Source organism: Schistocerca gregaria, chromosome 8 (assembly GCF_023897955.1).
Source record: "Schistocerca gregaria isolate iqSchGreg1 chromosome 8, iqSchGreg1.2, whole genome shotgun sequence".
NCBI lineage: Eukaryota > Metazoa > Arthropoda > Insecta > Orthoptera > Acrididae > Schistocerca > Schistocerca gregaria.
The window spans coordinates 400,152,410-400,169,897 of record NC_064927.1 but is presented as its reverse complement, the minus strand read 5'-3'; the positions used below and the strand labels follow the sequence as shown (position 1 = coordinate 400,169,897).

General features: G+C 45.6%; 1 protein-coding gene across 1 annotated transcript in view; it reads left to right on the top strand.

Annotated features, from left to right (window-relative positions):
* Positions 1–793: 793 nt before the first annotated feature.
* Positions 794–17,488, top strand: part of LOC126285309 (UDP-glycosyltransferase UGT5-like) — a 116,169-nt gene continuing 99,474 nt past the window's right edge. The window contains exon 1 of the mRNA XM_049984605.1: positions 794–941. The gene's annotated coding sequence lies outside the window, so the exon portion shown is untranslated. The remainder of the gene's footprint in view (positions 942–17,488) is intronic.

Sequence of the window (17,488 nt, the reverse complement as noted above, 5' to 3'; positions counted from 1 at the left end):
TTAACTTATCTTTAAGAAAGAAAGTCTTCATTGGTCAAAAACGTCATGTAAGTATAATATGTGGTGCTCACCCATGATCATCTAGTAGATATCTGTTTTAGGAGTAGGGAAGCCCGACTACTGCTTCGCAGCACAATTATTCCCTTGTGAAGTTTGTTGTAAATGATCCACTACAGTTCAAAAGGAATAATGATGTACATAATTACAATACTTTATTACTCCATATTAAGGTTGACTTTAGCAGAAAAGGGGTGCACAATAATGCAACAAATTTTTTTGATCGCTTACCCAGTGATATAAAATGTCTGACAGTCGAATTGACAAAGTTTCTCCTTGACAGCTCCTTCCATTCCGTAGAAGAATTTTTGTTACTGAAATGTGTAAAAGGCGGTCTGTAGGAATTACTAACTGTAATCTGTATAGTTTTTTTCTCTTGGTAATTTAAAAAGGAAGAAAAGACTTTGATGTGTTCAGAATGTAGCAACATGTAAAAATTAATTTGCGACGTGAATGTGAAATGACTCGTTCCACATTTCTACGATCTATCGTGCAGAATGAGCCACGGAATATGTAATCAACTAATTATACGGCAGAAACAATAGGAGGATGAAATTAAGCCAACGAAAGACTCGCAGCTTGACACGAGAAGACAGACAAGTTTATAGTCTTAGTTTTTGAATTATGCATCCGAGTCAGTGTACAACGGGTTGATGAAGGACGCCGTATTACGTGATAAAGGGTAAGAGAGTCAAGGCACATTAGCTTGTCGTAGCGATAGATAGTTTGGCTAGTGAATGGCAGGCGCGTTGCGATCTCGGAAGGTGGTGGGGCAGCTGTTAGTAAGTGGCGTGCTTGGAGGCTTCTGAACTGCAGTCACGGTCGGGCGCTCGTCGCAGCAGCCGCTCCGGAGGACCAAGCCAGGCGCCAACCCAGGACACAAGGTCAGCCAGACAGGCACTGCGTTTACTTGGGACATAAGAAACCGGGTATCCGTGAATACTGTATACTGCTTCCGGTTGGCCCTTCTTCAAAATATTCCAAAAAGTTATATATTCATTGGTAGTCCCATATTTGCTTAGTTAGTTAGCTACATCCTCCAGAGACCATCTGAACGATTCTTTCAACAACATGATGTGGAGCGAGTTAATTTACAGGATATCTATGCGTGATTAGTGTTAACATTAATAGGCACATTACTTTTTCAGTCGTGCTCAAGCAACTACAATTTTTTCCAACTGGCTACCCGTTTTCAAGAACAAATTTCTGAATGGAACTGTCCAGGACAAATAATTTCAAATTAGATTTAAAACTTGCTTAGCTACCTTTCGGACAGTGTATGTTACTAGGCAAATGATCAAAATCTATCGTTGTTGCATATTGAAGTCCTCTCTGAGCCTCTGACAGCTATAACAATGGGTAACAAAGGTCATTTTTTCCGTCTGGTGGTGCAGTTAAAATGCATAGTTCGTTGAAAAGGTAAGAATATGACGTCCGTACTGCTCGCTTTTGTGCACTCAATACTTTCTTTCTAAGTAATGAATCACCCCAGAAAATTATTCTGTATGACATTGTCAGTGGAAATATGTAAAATATATTAGGAGATCGATTCATTTGTTTCCAAAATTAGCAATTATATGAAGAACAAAGGTAGCTAAAGTTAATTGTTTCATTTTCTCAGTAGTTTGCATCTTCCAGTTCAAGTTTTCTTTAATATATACACCCCAAAATTTGGAGCACTCTACCCTACTTACTGACTCCTGCTCGTCTGCTACATCAGTTTTTGGTATGATTGTATTTATTGTACGAAACTGAATGTTGTGTATTGTTTCAAAGTTTAACGAGAGTTCATTTTCAGAGAACCACTAAATATTTATTTGGAAAACATCATTTACCACCTCCTCTGCTGCTTTCTTATATAATGGGATTTATTATAATGGTAATATCGTCTACAGAAAGTACAGTTTTGCTAGTTTAATGTTAAGAATAGGAGTGGACACAAAATCGTACCCCACGTTCCTTCCTTTGTGATTTTTCCCAATCACTCAAATTTTCTACCTTTCTGACATTGTCTGAATTATTCAGCACAACCTTCTGCATTTCTAAGAGAGTATCCTCATCTCCATAACCAAACGCCTTAATGATACTAGCTGGCGATATATTATTATTTAACGCCTAAACTACTTGATGAGTGAATGTATAAATAGCATTCTCAGTCGAGAAACCTTTCTGGAATCCGAACTGTGATATGCTAAGTAAACTATTTCCATTTAAATGTATATATGCTCTTGAGTACATTACCTTTTCCAATATTTTGGGGAAAATATCAGTAAGGAAACAGTACGATAATTGTATTGTCACCTTTCTTATGAAGTGGCTTAATAATTGCATATTTAACCTGTCTGGAAAAATTCTCTGCGCTATTGATGCACTGCATATATCACTAGTGACATTACTTATGAAGTTGGAACAAATGTTCAGAATTCTCTCTGAAATTCCACGAACCCGAGAAGAGTTGTAATTCCTTGGAATTTTTTAACTGTCTTAATTACAGCGGAAGTTTTCGGTACTATTTCTAGCTGCTTGAAGTTTTGTGGAAACAATCCACATAGCATTTCATAGTTTGGATTCCAGAAGGGTAGCTCGACTGAGAATGCTATTTATACATTCCCTCAGTAAATAATAAAATATCGCCCATTGGTATTTTCTGTGATCCTTCCAGGGAGTTTGATTGTATAGATAATATTACTAAAGCATTATAGAACTGAAGGCTTTACACACAGTTACTTCTTTAAATTGTACTTAACAAACAGAATATAAAAAGTTGTGATGAATAATTCAAATAATGTCCATACACTCAGAAATTTTAGTGACTGGGAGGAAATCACAAAAAGAGTTCCATAGAGTTCAATTTTGAACCCACTCCTATTGCTAATATATCTGTATGATCTCCCACTTAATATTCAGAAAATAGAACTGGTACTCTTGGCAGGCGATGCTAGAGTTATAACAGATCCTGTTAGAGTAAAAGCCACATAAGAGAATGTTAATAATGTTTTTGCAAGAAATATTAAGTGGTTCTCTTAAAATGGACTCTCCACTAATTTCGAAAAACACACACTATTCAGTTCTGTACAACAAATGGAGTCAGACCAACGACTGCTGCATCACATCAACGGGAGTTACTAAATATGGTACAAGCCCTAAATTTTTTCGTGAAACACTACTGAGAACATTTAGAGAATGGGTGTATGACTGACTGCAGAACGATTCTATTGCCATCAACGTACATTTTGCATAAGGACCACGAGGAGAGATAAGAGAATCAGGGCGTATAGACAGTCGTTTTTCCGTCGTTCCTTTTACGAGTGGAACAGGAAATGGATTGATTAGTAGTGACAGAAGGTGCCCCAAGTCATGCGCCAATGTTGGTTGGTGGAGAATTCATCTAGAAGTATATGGATCACATTTTAACCAAAATATCCCACAGGAATGGAAATACTGGCGTATGAGTTTGGAATTCACGGTGTAACATTTTTAAGTCTTTCAGTGAATGTGCGGCTCACAAGATGTTCATGTTTTTATAACGCGGCCCACAGGTACTAAAAGGTTTTAAACCCCAATGTTAAATAGAACCCCTGAAACACGTGGTTCCGTTGGTGAAACTTATTACATACTCTTGGCTGGAGGTGTGATACTCTCAAGAGTTTGAGAGTGAATAATAATTGAGGCGTGTATCAAATAAATTTTGAATAGGTGTTCTGTCAAACCTCTGTAATCTTCACTGCATGTTTGATACTCGTACTTTTGCAGCACCGATGAGTCATCTCTGCTGAGAATGGCAGGATTCTGTTTCAAGTCGTGAAGTGTAGCACGATGAAAGGATCGAAGTAATGTGGCCTTGCTGTCTAATGTATGGTTCTATGGTGTAAATAGATTTCCGCGAAGCTAAGGCCAATTTGCAGGATTCTGATGTCTTTAAATTTGCAGAAGTAATGAAACAAGAACAAAGCCATAGACTCTCAATACAGTCAGCAATAAACCTGTAAGATATCATTTCGTAGAGTAGGCTGTTTGATGTCTAGGTTCATAATACTTACAACAGTGCTTCATACTTTCCGGAAATCACACCGTAACTGAAGCAGTATTTTGTAATGTTCCAACCAGAGTTAAGAAAACTCTACTGTCCAAGACTCCTTTTGGTTTCTCAAGAATCATTTGATATCGGAATCCTTCTCCTTATTGCAAAAATCTTACCTCATTGTATTGGGCTTGTGTAAACGATAGTATTCATTGAGCTTCTAAAGATGAATTTTGGGCGATTCGGGCTCCATACATGGGGGGGGGGGGGGGGGGGGGGGGGTGCTTGTCATGGCCATGCGACGAATTTGTGGTAGACAACGATTTTAGAAGTCACTAATTGTCTGCAAAGTAACTACAGCTCATTCGACGTTACCCTCATTAGAGTATTCTGTCTTGTGGGAGTTTAACTGAAAACTCCTTGGGTTGAAAAGGATGAAGGAGCCGTATGATAATTACCAACTGCGAGTTAGTCTGCATCCGTACTGCAACGACAATCATTTTTTGTTTGCTCACTCCGCTGTAATAGAGGCAGTACGACGAGTGACCAAATAAAGTAATATTTCTGTTATTTTTTAAGTCTTCACTGTACAAGTTGAGCTTAACGTCATGAAGAAGTTTTTATGTGCAGAATAGAGTGTCAGGCTAAAAACTGAGGTGGATACGTGCATTCTCCCTCAATCATGTTTGCGTTCCAAAGGGTGTACTAGAGAATTTAACATGTAGTGTTGAGACACAAACCGCTTCAGTAGACGAGGTAGCTTACTCTTGGCTATGCCGTGGCTCTAGACTCCCAGGTAAGCTTGTTCCAATGTTGTGTGGAATGCCCTGTCAGAAGAACTGGTTACCAACCTAGTGGGGGCACCTTTCATCTTTAAGTTTCGCACAGTGGCGTAGCTGTAGGCAGAACTGAACTTGGATGACGTTTATAACCAATGAAGTTAATTGCGGCAAGTAATAACAAATAAATAATTACTCGCAAACGATTCGTTTCTGTATCTGTGTATACTAAAGTGTGTTTGCTTCTCATATCATGTAACCTGTACCGTATCAGTTTATGTCATTATGATGCTGGTGTGGGAACTGATGGCTGACTAGATTGTCTTTTCTAGTGCCCATCCTCAGTCATGGGCATGTGGACTACACGATCCATCTAGAGCATGGGTGGCCAAGAATTCGGCTCGTGAACGGTGGCTGGTCACAAGCGCCTTAGTGCTCAGCTTGGTTGGCACACTTCCCTCACCGCCACGCCGTACTGACTATGTATGAGGAGGTGGAAAAGACGGAAACAACGAACGTGCCGCATTTAACTGGCAATGCAGTGGCACTCCGTACATCTTGGTTTTTCGTTTCACATATCTTAACAAAATTAGAAGCAATTTTCAGTAGTAATTATTTTCGGGATGCTGAAAACTTAATTTTTATCTGGTACACACTGAAGACATATGGACAGGCGCAGAAAATTTCACAGATATTCGCATTCAGGTTGCCATGTAATCATGGCTTATTTAGTTTCAAATCGAAAAAAAGTCTTTGACACACACATGATGGTAGAAATATTGTAGAACTTTCGCAACATCGTTATGGATATGCGATAACCCTATCTGAAGAAACCATTGTAGACGTCCTGAACTGCTTTAACGCTAAAGGGATTTTTGTCTTTAAGACAGAAATTACCTTGCAGATGATTCAGTTACATCTGCACATGCACAGAGGCACAAAGGGTCTCGAAAACAACTCGAAAACAAATGTAAGATTCGGAATGTCCTTAAAACATTTAGAGAACTATAATTGTAATTATTTCAAGGCTGCCGGCCGGTGTGGCCGTGCAGTTCTAGGCGCTTCAGTCTGGAACCGCGTGACCACTACGGTCGCAGGTTCGAATCCTGCCTCGGGCATGGATGTGTGTGATGCCTTAGGTTAGTTAGGTTTAAGTAGTTCTAAGTTCTAGGGGACTGATGACCACAGATGTTAAGTCCCATAATGCTCAGAGCCATTTTCAAGACTACAATGAATTCTTCAAACCTCGCGTTTTATTTAACGCCAGTGAGCTTATGGAAGCAAATAAATCACCAGGTCCGGATCTAATCCCAGATAGATTTTATAAAGAGCACTCTAAGGCATTGGATCCTCACTTAGATTGCATTTATCGCGATTCACTCGCCCAACGCAACGTCCCAAGCGACAAACCCTCAAAATTCCTGACCAGTCTCCTTAACTTCTATTTGCTACAGAATCCTTGAACATATTCTCAGCTCGAATACAATAAACTTTCTTGAAACTGACAGGCCTATGTCCACGAATCAGCGTGGTTTTAGAAAGCATCGCTCGTGTGAAACTCAGCTTGCCATTTTCTCACATGACATACTGAGAGCTATGATGGATGAGGGGCGACGGGCAATTTCCATATCTCTAGATTTCCGGAGAGCATTTGACATTGTGCCCCACTGCAGGCTGTTAACGAAGGTACGAATATATGGAATAAGTTCATAGATATCTGAGTGACTCGAAGAGTTCTTAAATAGTAGAACCCAGTACGTTTTCCCCGACGCGCGTGTTCATCAGAGATAAGGCTATTGTCAGGAGTGCCCCAGGGAAGTGTGATGAATGGCAGGTAGCCCTAAATGTGAATAAATGTAAGTTGATGCTGATGAGTAGGAAGATCAAACCTGTAATGTTCAGATGCAGTATTACTAGTGCCTGCTTGACACAGACGAGCTGTTTAAATGCCTGGGCATAAGTTGCAAAGCGAGATGACGTGGAACGGGAGTGTACGAACTGTGGGAGGGAAGGCGAATGGTCGATTTCAGTTTATTGGGAGAATTTTAGGAAAGAGTGGTTCACCTGGAAAGGAGACCGAATATAGGCCACTGGCGCGACCTATACTTGAGTTCTGCTAGAGTGTTTGGGATCCGTACCAGGTCGGATTGAAGGAAGACATTCAAGCAATTCAGAGGCAGGCTGCTGGATTTGTAACCGATAGTTCCGAATGACACGTAAGTGTTACGGAGATTTTAGGGGAATTCAAATGGGAATCTCTGAAGCGAAGGTGACGTTCTTTTCGAGAAATACGGTTGAGAAAATTTAGAGAACCGGTATTTGAAGCTGACTGCCTTACGATTCTACTGGCGCCAACGTACATTGCGCCTAACAACCGTGAAGATAAGACAAGAGAGATTAGGACTCATATGGGGGGCATACAGACACTCGTTCCTCCTTCGCTCTATTTGCGAGTGGAACAGGAACGTAAATGACAAGTAATGGTACAGGGAAGCCTGCGCCATGCACCTAAGGTGACTTACGACGTACGGAATATCTACCTAGATGTAGATGTAGAACTAGACTATTTGCCAGATGTGTTGCTTCTACAGTGCGATTTTCTTTTTAAATGCCTTCCCATTAGATGAGAAAGAAGTTGTTTCTCTAATTGCGGTGTCTTGCTGTGGGCAGTGTACAGCCAAGTCCACTTAAAATACGACGTCTGAAATCTATTCCGGATGTTCTAACTTCCTGCACCCCTTTTTCCTTCATAAATGCAATTTATCGAATTTTAGATCGAAAATTCGTTACAGATAAGTCCCTTGATTTAACCAACGTACCCTGCAGTAATATACAGGGTATCCCACTCAAACCTACATTATTTCAAGGACCCAGGAGAGAAAAACCACAGTAGATACGACAATGAAAAATACACCACATTGTAGAGCATATCAAAGAATTTATATTCCCGCGCCAGAAGTGCCCAGTATCGTCGCCACAGTGCAGCATGGTCGCATGAAATGAAAATAGCGACTCCACAGCTGCGCGCTAGCAGTAGTGTGGTTTGCAGAAACAAAGTCACCGATCAGTGTGCAAAGAAATTATCGTCGTGTGTATGAATGTGATACACCTGATGTGAAAACAATTAAGGAGTGGTATAGGAAGTTTCTGGCAACAGCAAGTGTTCTGCAACATTCTGGTGGTGCACGTTACGGAGTTTCAGAAGAGACAGTGGAGGCCATCAGACAAACGTTTCTCAGAAGTCCACCCTAAGTCAATTCGTCAAGCAAGTAGGCAACTTGATGTACCTCGATCAGCATTGCATTGTGTAGTTCACCAGCGTCTTTATATGTGTGCTTTCAAAGTGCAAATTCTGCAACACCTGACGGCGAACAACAAACGACACCGACAATTTGCTGCAGATATGCTGCAGCGTCTTGGTATGGATCCCAGTTTCCTAGGAAGGTGTTTATTCTCAGATGAGGCAACATTTCACCTATCAGGAAGGGTTAATAGCCATAATGTTCGGATTTGGAGTTCGCAAAATCCGCACGTTGTCATTGAACATGTTCGTAATAGCCCTAAACTAAACGTCTGGTGCGGGCTAATGTACGCGAGGATTGTTGGACCGTTCTTCTTTGCGGAAAAAACAGTGAATGGGTCAGTGTATCTGGACATGTTTGAGCAGTCTGTGTACCCTCAGATAAAAGACTTGCAACCCAACATCATTTTTCAACAAGATGGAGCTCCGCCGCATTGGCCAACGGCTGTTCGCAAGTTCCTGAAGATGACATTTCCCAATCGTTGCGTCGGACGCGGAGGACCCATTGCCTGCCCACCACATTCACCCGAAATTACGCCACTTGATTTCTTCGCGTGGGGATTCGTGAAGGACCGCGTGTATGCGACCAAAGTGCCCCCAGGGGCTCAGCATTCACTTGCTGAGTACGGGCTTGGCGACCCCGGGGTCCTTAGCTGGGGACTGGTCAGCGCCGCCAGTCTCCTGTCACCGTAACCCCCGAACATGCTTCAGCGACCACCGTACGGCGCGGCGGTGAAATGTTGTGTGCTGCGGGGAATGGTAATCTTGGCTTGACCGCCTGGATTGCGAGGAAGGCCAACCTCTATAAAAACCCCTCAATCTTTCGGTGTGCTCCGCGCCCAGAAGATGCATGGCTGTTGGGGTGGAACAGTCGCAAGCGGGCAACCTCTGGGGCACCTGCCGCACCCCAGTTGTATAAGGCTTACTCAGGCACGCGGGGCTCTGTCTGAGCGGACTTTTAGTTCCCTAGCTGCTCGTGGGACCACAATGGACCCTTCGACCTCTACATTTCCCCCTACCAGTGGCTTGGGTGGGCCGCTGGTAGGAAAACACACCCAATCGAAAAAGCGGCTACGCGCTGCGAGTCCTCCAGCGCCTGGTGTTGCTAGAGATTTAACAGAATGTAGTAACGGAGCACATGCTGATAATCAGAATGTGTTTTTGATTATTAAAAGGAAGGAGGGTAGCTTTGAGAGGGTTTCTCCCTTTTACATCCACAAGGGTCTTGAGGGAATTGCAGGAACACTGAAATCTGTAAAGCGACTGCGCAATGGGACTCTGTTAGTTGAAACTTCTAGTTCCCGTCAAGTCGCTGCCCTTCGGAAAGCAAATTGTCTAGGAGAGTACGCTGTCGAGACCGAGCTCCACTCCACTTTGAACTATAGTAAGGGTGTTGTGACGTGTAGGGACTTGGTGGATATCCCCATAGACGTGCTAAAATCTGAGTGGGCTGACGAAGGAATTGTTGACGTGCAGCACATTATGAAACGAGTCAATGGGGACCTCGTCAAATCTGACTCGTTTATTCTCACATTCAGTTGCCCGAGACTCCCGGAGCATGTTAAAGCGGGGTTCTTACGTTTGTCCGTACGGCCATATTTCCCCAACCCAATGCGCTGTTTTAAATGTCAGCGCTTTGGGCATACTACGTTGGGGTGCAATGGGATAGCCACGTGTGGTAAATGTGGTCAGCCTGCCCATGACGGAGCCGATTGTTCATCGCCTGTGAAGTGCGTGAATTGCTCTGGGAGTCACCCTGTCTGGAGCCGGATCTGCCCCATCTATCTCGAAGAGCGGAAGGTACAGGAGATTAAAACATCTAAGCGCATCCCCTATGGTGAGGCCAAGAAGATCTTTAAGGCCATGCAACCTCCTGTGTTTTCCACATCTTTCGCTTCCGCTCTCAAAAAACCGGTACAACTGGCCACTGTTGCTACACAAACGGAGGTTGCTAGTGTTAGCACTAAAACCTGCGCTTGCCAGTGCACTTGTGCTGCTGCGGTTGTTTTGCAATCTGCGGCTCTCCCCGCTACATCGGACAAGGCCGTGGTTGCTGACATTGAGGTACTTCCAGCCTCCCCCCATATGGCGCCTTCTGCCCAGGCGAGTCAACCTCCAACTGTTGACAAGGCTCTGCATTCCCAGCCCCCCAAGACAAAGCCTCAGAAGATGAAGGTTCTGCCACCTGAGGAGACTAGTCAGCGTCGGTCCGATGATGATGCCATCGTGCTGTCTGACATCTCCCGTGGGTCGTCATCGGATCTTATGGACATTGATGTCGACCGGGGGCGATCTTCTCGCCCCAGGAATAAATCTCCGGCCAGTACGGTCTCTCCTCCAAAGCACAGAGGCAGGGTGAAAGTTCAGCCACCCTGATCACTGGCTCCCATATTACAGTGGAACCTGAATGGTTTCAGGACGCATGTGGCCGAATTACAACTCCTCATACGAGAGTGCCCCTTGTGCTTATGTATCCAAGAAACACATTTTCGGGCCACTGATTCTCCTTCTTTACGCGGCTATACCGCATATCGAAAAGATGATCTGACGGGGCAAAGGGCAAAGGGTGGTGTTGCGGTTTTTGTCCGTGATGTGCACCCCTCATCTGAGCTCCCTCTCGTCACCGACTTGCAAGCAGTTGCAGTTGACATTCTTGTGGGTCGGAGGCTCACAATCTGTTCTGTTTATTTACCACCTCCGGATGCGATAGACTCTGAGGCTCTCACGGACCTTATTAGCCAACTCCCTCGCCCATTTCTTCTTCTGGGGGACTTCAACGCTCATAATGTCTTATGGGGCTCTCCGACTACTTGCCCCAGGGGTCGCATTCTGGAAAGCGTCATGATGTCTGAAGAACTGTGCCTCCTCAACTCTGGTGCTCCCACTCATTTCTGTACTGCTTCCGGATCGTCATCGGCTATTGACCTTTCCTTTTGCTCTCCAGCACTCGCGGATTCTGCTCTGTGGGAGGCTGCAGCTGACCTCCATTCTAGTGACCACTTCCCCCTCTGGATTCGCCTCCTGGATGAGGCTGTGGCATTACCAGTGCCGCCCCGGTGGCACCTTTGCAGAGCTGACTGGACACTTTTCAGCCAACTGGCTGTTTTGGAACACCGTGCCAGCGTCCACGAATGGGTAGACCATGTTGCAGCCGTGATCTCTCATGCTGCTGAATTGTCAATCCCACGATCATCCGGTCATCCCAAGAGGCGTCCTGTCCCTTGGTGGACCACTGAGTGCCACTCAGCCATCCGCGCCCGCCGTGCAGCACTGCGCCGCTTCAAGTGCCGTCCCTCAGCTGACAATCTTGCGGCCTTTCGGGTGGCGAGGGCCAGAGCGCGGCGAGTGATTAAAGAGAGCAAACGGCAATCGTTCTTGAATTCCATCTCTCGCTCCACTAGTTCTACGAAAGTATGGGAAGCCATCAGGAGGATTTCCGGGAAACTCAGCCAGCTACCTGTCACGGCATTGCTGCATCAGGGATGTCTCCTCACGGCGCCGAGAGACATTGCCCAGACACTGGCCATGCATTTTGCGGAATCTACCGCCACTATTAACTGTGATCCAGATTTCTGCCGCTACCGCACTGCCGTCGAAAGGGGTCACTTGGACTTCCGGTCTCTAAATTCTGAACCCTATAACTGCCCCTTCACAATGTGGGAACTGGATTCTGCGCTGTCTGTGGCTCATGATACTGCGCCTGGTCATGATCAAATCCGGTACAGCATGCTGCGGCACCTGTCGCTGCCATCCAAGGAAGTTCTCCTGAACTGTTTCAATATGATATGGTTATCTGGCACGTACCCTGACTCGTGGAAGGAGGCAATTTTGATTCCCCTCCTCAAACCAGGGAAGGACCGAACGCATCCCAGTAGTTATCGGAGTATTGCCTTGACGAGCTGTGTTGGGAAGACGTTGGAACGCATGGTCAACCGCCGCCTGGTTTGGCTGCTCGAGACCAGGCAGCTCCTTAGCCCCTCTCAGTATGGCTTTCGGAGATGTCGTTCCACTCTAGACAACTTGACCCTGCTTGAGGCCGCCATCCAGCAGGCCTTTCTACGTAACCAGCATTGTCTAGGGGTCTTCTTTGACATTAATAAGGCGTATGACACTACTTGGCGCCGCCTTATCCTCAATCAACTCCATGAGTGGGGCTTTCGTGGCCGTCTCCCCATCTTCATTCGGTCCTTTCTTTCTCACCGCCTCTTTCGGTATCGGGTTGGTAATGTGCTATCGGATTTGTACGTGCAGGAGAATGGTGTTCCTCAGGGCAGCGTTTTAAGTGTCACCCTCTTTGCCGTTGCTATTAACAGTATCACGTCCACTATCCGGAGTCCTGCCCAATGCTCCTTGTTTGTGGACGATTTTGCTGTTTTCTGTTCTTCCTCCAGTCTTGTCAGTGCTAGTCGGCAGTTACAGCTTACGATAAAGCGCTTAGAGGCATGGACTGCAAAGACGGGTTTTACCTTTTCTGCAGACAAATCTGTGTGTGTTCATTTTAATCGTTGTCGGCGTCTTTTTACCTCCCCTGAATTGCGTCTGAGGGACACCGTTCTTCCTTTTAGAGACACTGTGAGGTTCCTGGGCCTCACTTTTGATTCCAAGTTGTCGTGGTTGCCTCACCTTAAAGACCTCAAGGTGCGGGCCCTGAAGGCACTGAATATTTTGAAGTGTCTGAGCCATCGGTCCTGGGGAGCAAATCGGGCGCGTCTGCTGCAGTTTTATAGGGCTTTCGTCCGATCGCGTCTAGACTATGCTTGCACCGTGTATGGGTCAGCAAGGCCATCGTATCTAAAGATCCTTGACGCAGTACACCATGAGGGTATCAGGCTGGCCACTGGTGCCTTCCGTACCAGTCCCATCCCCAGCCTGTGTGCTGAGGCAGGGGAACCGCCGCTCGCCATCCGGCGGAAACTCCTCATGGTGCGACGGGTGTGTCATTTCCTTGCCTGTCCTACCTCTCCTGCGTACCCTACCGTTGCCCGACCGCCTATGGAACGTCTCTTTTCCAGTCGTCCCAGGGCAACAAAACCATTTGGGATTCGTGCCAAGCATTTGCTTGAGTCCCTTGGTGTGGAGCGTGTGGCCCCCCAACGACAAGGTTTTACTCGCCTGCCTCCCTGGTTGCTCCAGAGGCCCAGCATCCTTTTAGACTTGTCGGAGAACCGGAGGAACTGCACTCCGGCGTTTGTTTTTACCTCCTTATTTTACGATATTTTAAACCAGCATCCGGACCATGTACCTGTATTCACAGATGGCTCTAAACAGGGGGACACTGTTGGTTGTGCTGTTGTTTTCCCTGATCGAGTCGTCAAGTTACGGCTTCCTGCGGTGTTTACCATCCTCGATGCCGAATTATTTGCAATATTGCGGGCATTGGAGCAGATGAGATGTGTTCCCAGTATTAAGTTCCTCATCTGTTCTGACTCCCTGAGTGCCCTTCAGACCATTCAACACTTGTACCCAGCGGATACGGTCGTCCAGAACATCCATGATGCCCTACTCCACCTGCAACGGCAGGGGAAGGAGGTTTCTTTCTGCTGGGTGCCGGGGCACGTGGGTATTAGGGGAAACGAACTGGCGGATGTGGCTGCCAAAGATGCATGTTCCCTCCCTCACGTTGTTGAATGTGCCGTCCCCCTCCATGCTGTAACCTCCCTTTTGCGTTTTCGTGTTATGCATCAATGGGAAGAGGAGTGGTTGGCAGTTTCTGACAATAAGCTGCGTCTGGTAAAGGCCACTACGCGACCATGGCGTACGTCCTACCAGTCATACAGGCGGGATGAGGTTCTCCTCACTCGCCTCCGCATTGGACACAGTCCCTTCACGCATGGTTTTTTACTCCGACGGGAGGACCCCCCAATCTGCAGTGCTTGTGGCGTCCAGATTACTGTCCGCCACATTTTACTTGACTGTCTTTTATTCTCTGACCAGAGGGCGGTGGTTTCCTTGCCACCGGATTTGCCCTCTATTTTGCAAGACGACGCAGGGACTGTGGTTAAGGTTTTACGGTTTTGTGTCCTGTCCAATCTGTTGCCTCGGATTTTAGGGAGAAGGTTTTAATGTGCTGCTGGGTGACTGGCTCACCCAGTTTTTAGGTAAGAGGTCCGCCAGTCACGATTACCTCCTTGTTTCACTTCGGTATCTGTTCTCTTTTCCTTGTGTTTCCTTTCCTTTTTTAGTGTGTTTCTTCTCCTCTTGTTTTGCCTCTATGTGCGCATTTGGAACTGCGTCAGGCCTGTGTCTTTTAGCCGTTCTCCTTGTTCGGCGTCCGTCTTCGTCCCTTCACCGCCTGTGTTCCTGTTTCTATGCGCTTGGGCGCTGATGACCACGCTGTTTAGCGCCCGTAAACCTCAAACACACACACACACACACACGCGACCAAAGTGGACGATTTTCCTACATTGCGACATCGTCTCACTAATCCGATTGCAACAATAACAGAGGAAATGTTAACAAAGAACTTGGCAAAAAATTGAATAACGACTCAATGTTCTTCGTGCTACAAATGGTTCGTATGTAGAGGTTTATTGATAATAAATAAATTCTTTGAGGTGCTCCACAATGTGGTGCATGTTTCATTGTCGTATTTACTGTGGTTTTCTTCCCGGGTCTTTGAATCAGGGAGGTTTGAGTGGAACACCTTGTATTAAGATTCCCTACTCTTCAATCAGTTTCATCTAAAACTATTGCAACTGGCAGCAGAATAATGCCGGCGACTTCAGAAATTTCACTATTCGTACCATCAATCTTTTTAGCCGCTGCGTGCCTGCACATTTAGCACGAAGAGCTTCGTGATGTACAAAATAATGCACCCTTACGTCGATCGATGTATTTTTTGCTATTTCATTGTCAACCACATTTTAATTCTTTCTGTATGGTATTGTAATGTCGTTTCATAGCAGATTTGCAGTACGAGTTAATTTTGCGACTACATGTGTGTATTTGTTCTCAGTTATGTGTATTGCGAATTCTCACGTCTCTCTTCTGTGAGTTCAATCGTTTATAGACGTTTGTGATGACAGATCTCTAGAACGCCTTCTTTTGTGCAAACAGCTATGGGACCTGTGAAAGTCCTTCAAGCCACGAACAAATAGCGAAGGGTAAACAGCGCTGACGCCCCGATCCTGCCGAGCTGAAGAGAGTGCCGATCGAAAAACGCCACACCGCGATATTCAGTGACCTCACTCTGTCCCGGGAGCTTCTGAGAAAAACCGAGCAAAACCGAGACAGGCTGGACCTTGGTCCTCAAGTGGCCAGCACGTCCTGCACGCGTGAAGTTTGACACGCCATGGCCGGCCGTGGTCTTGAGACACGCTGGAAGCCACCCACAGATGGCGTGCTCCCCGCCAAGGTCATATCACTGGAGAACAGAGTCACGCAAACCTGATGAGAAGTCAAGGCACCGCCTGTCGTCACAGGCGTGAGTGCAACAATTTCACAGAGAGACGAGCGCTGATAAGTAGCACATATCAGAGGTCGATAGGTGTTAGAAGAGGCTACGAAACAGTAACGCCGCTTATAGGTTTGCGGAAAGGACGGGTCAGTTATCACACAAATCACCACATTCTCGTTTTACCCATCTGTTCGCTGAGTGCTGTGTATTTTTGTTTAAATTGGTGAGCGAAGTGTCTGATACTCGTAATAGTAGTAGTTTTATTCACTCTAGGTCACTTTTACAATAATATTGGACATGATATAATATTACAATTTAAGAGCTACAAGAATAACATAATTGATATATGCAAGTATTTACATACTTAATGGTCTAGTTTGACAATGATGAGAAAGGGAGTAGGCCATGGTCTTATAGTAAGAACCATCCCAAAATTGGCAAAAGTAATTTAGAGATGTTCAAATGTGTGTGAAATCTTATGGGACTTAACTGCTAAGGTCATCAGTCCCTAAGATTACACACTACGTAACCTAAACTATTCTAAGGACAAACACGCACACACCCTTGCCCGAGGGAGGACTCGAACCTCCGCCGGGACCAGGCGCACAGTCCATGACTCCAGCGCCTTAGACCGCTCTGCTAATCCTGCGAGGCGTAAGAAAGAGAAACCAGGGAAAAGCTAAGTCAGGATGGCTGGATGGAAACTGGAGCCTCCATTCTCCCGAAGACAAGACCAGCTTCTTTGAAACGGTGCTACCTCATTCGGCTTACTCTGAGGTGACAAAAGTCATGGGCTACCGATATACACATATACAGATGACGGTAGTATCGCGCAAACAAGTTAGAAAAGGGCCTTGCGTTGGCGGAGCTGACATCTGTACTCAGGTGATTCATATGAAAAGGCTTCCGACGTGATTAAGGCCGTACGACGGGAATTAACTGAATCTAAACGCGGAACGGTAGTTGGAGCTAGACGCATGGGAGATTCCATTTCAGAAATGGTTACGGAATTCAGTATCCAGAGATTCACATTGTCAAGAGTGGACCGAGAATACCAAATTCCAGGCATTACTTCTCACCACGGGCGATCGAGAGGAGCGGCGTTTGCGTAGAGCCGTCAGTGCGAACAGACAAGCAACACTGAGTGAAATAACTGCAGAAATCAATGTGCGACGAACGACAAACATATCCGAAATCTGGCGTTATGGGCTGTGGAAGCAGATGCCAGATGCGAGTGCCTTTCTAACAGCACGACATAGCCTGGGCTCTTGACCATATCGGTTGGACCCAAGACGACGATAAACTATGGCCTGGTTGGACGAGTTCCAATTTCAGTTGTTAAGAGTTGACCGTAGGCTTAAATTGAGGTGCAGATCTCACGAAGCCATGGACCCAGGCTGTCAACAAGGCAGTGTGAGCAAGCTGGTGGTGGATCTATAATAGTGTGATCTTTGTTTATATGGTGTCCATTGGGACTTTTGATCCAACTGAACCGATCATTGACTAGAAATGGTAATGCTCGGCTACTTGGAGACCATCTGCAGCCAATCAACGACGGAATTTTTAAGGATGATGATGCGCCATGTCACTGAGACACAGTTGTTTGAATTGGTTTGAAAATAATTCTGTACATATCGAGCGAATGATGTGGCCATCCAAATCGCCAAACATGAGTCCCATTGGACATTTATGGTATATAATCGAGAAGTCAGTTCGTACACAAAATCCTGCACCGACAACACTTTCGCAATTAACGACGGCTATAGAGGCAGCTTGGCTCAGTATTTCTACAAGGCACTTCCAACTACTTGTGGAGTCCATGCCACGTCGAGCTGCTGCACTACGGCAGACAAAAGTGTGTCTGGCACGATATTAGGAGGTATCCCAAGATCTCTCACCTCAGAATACACCTAGTGCACAAAAATGCTTCGCAA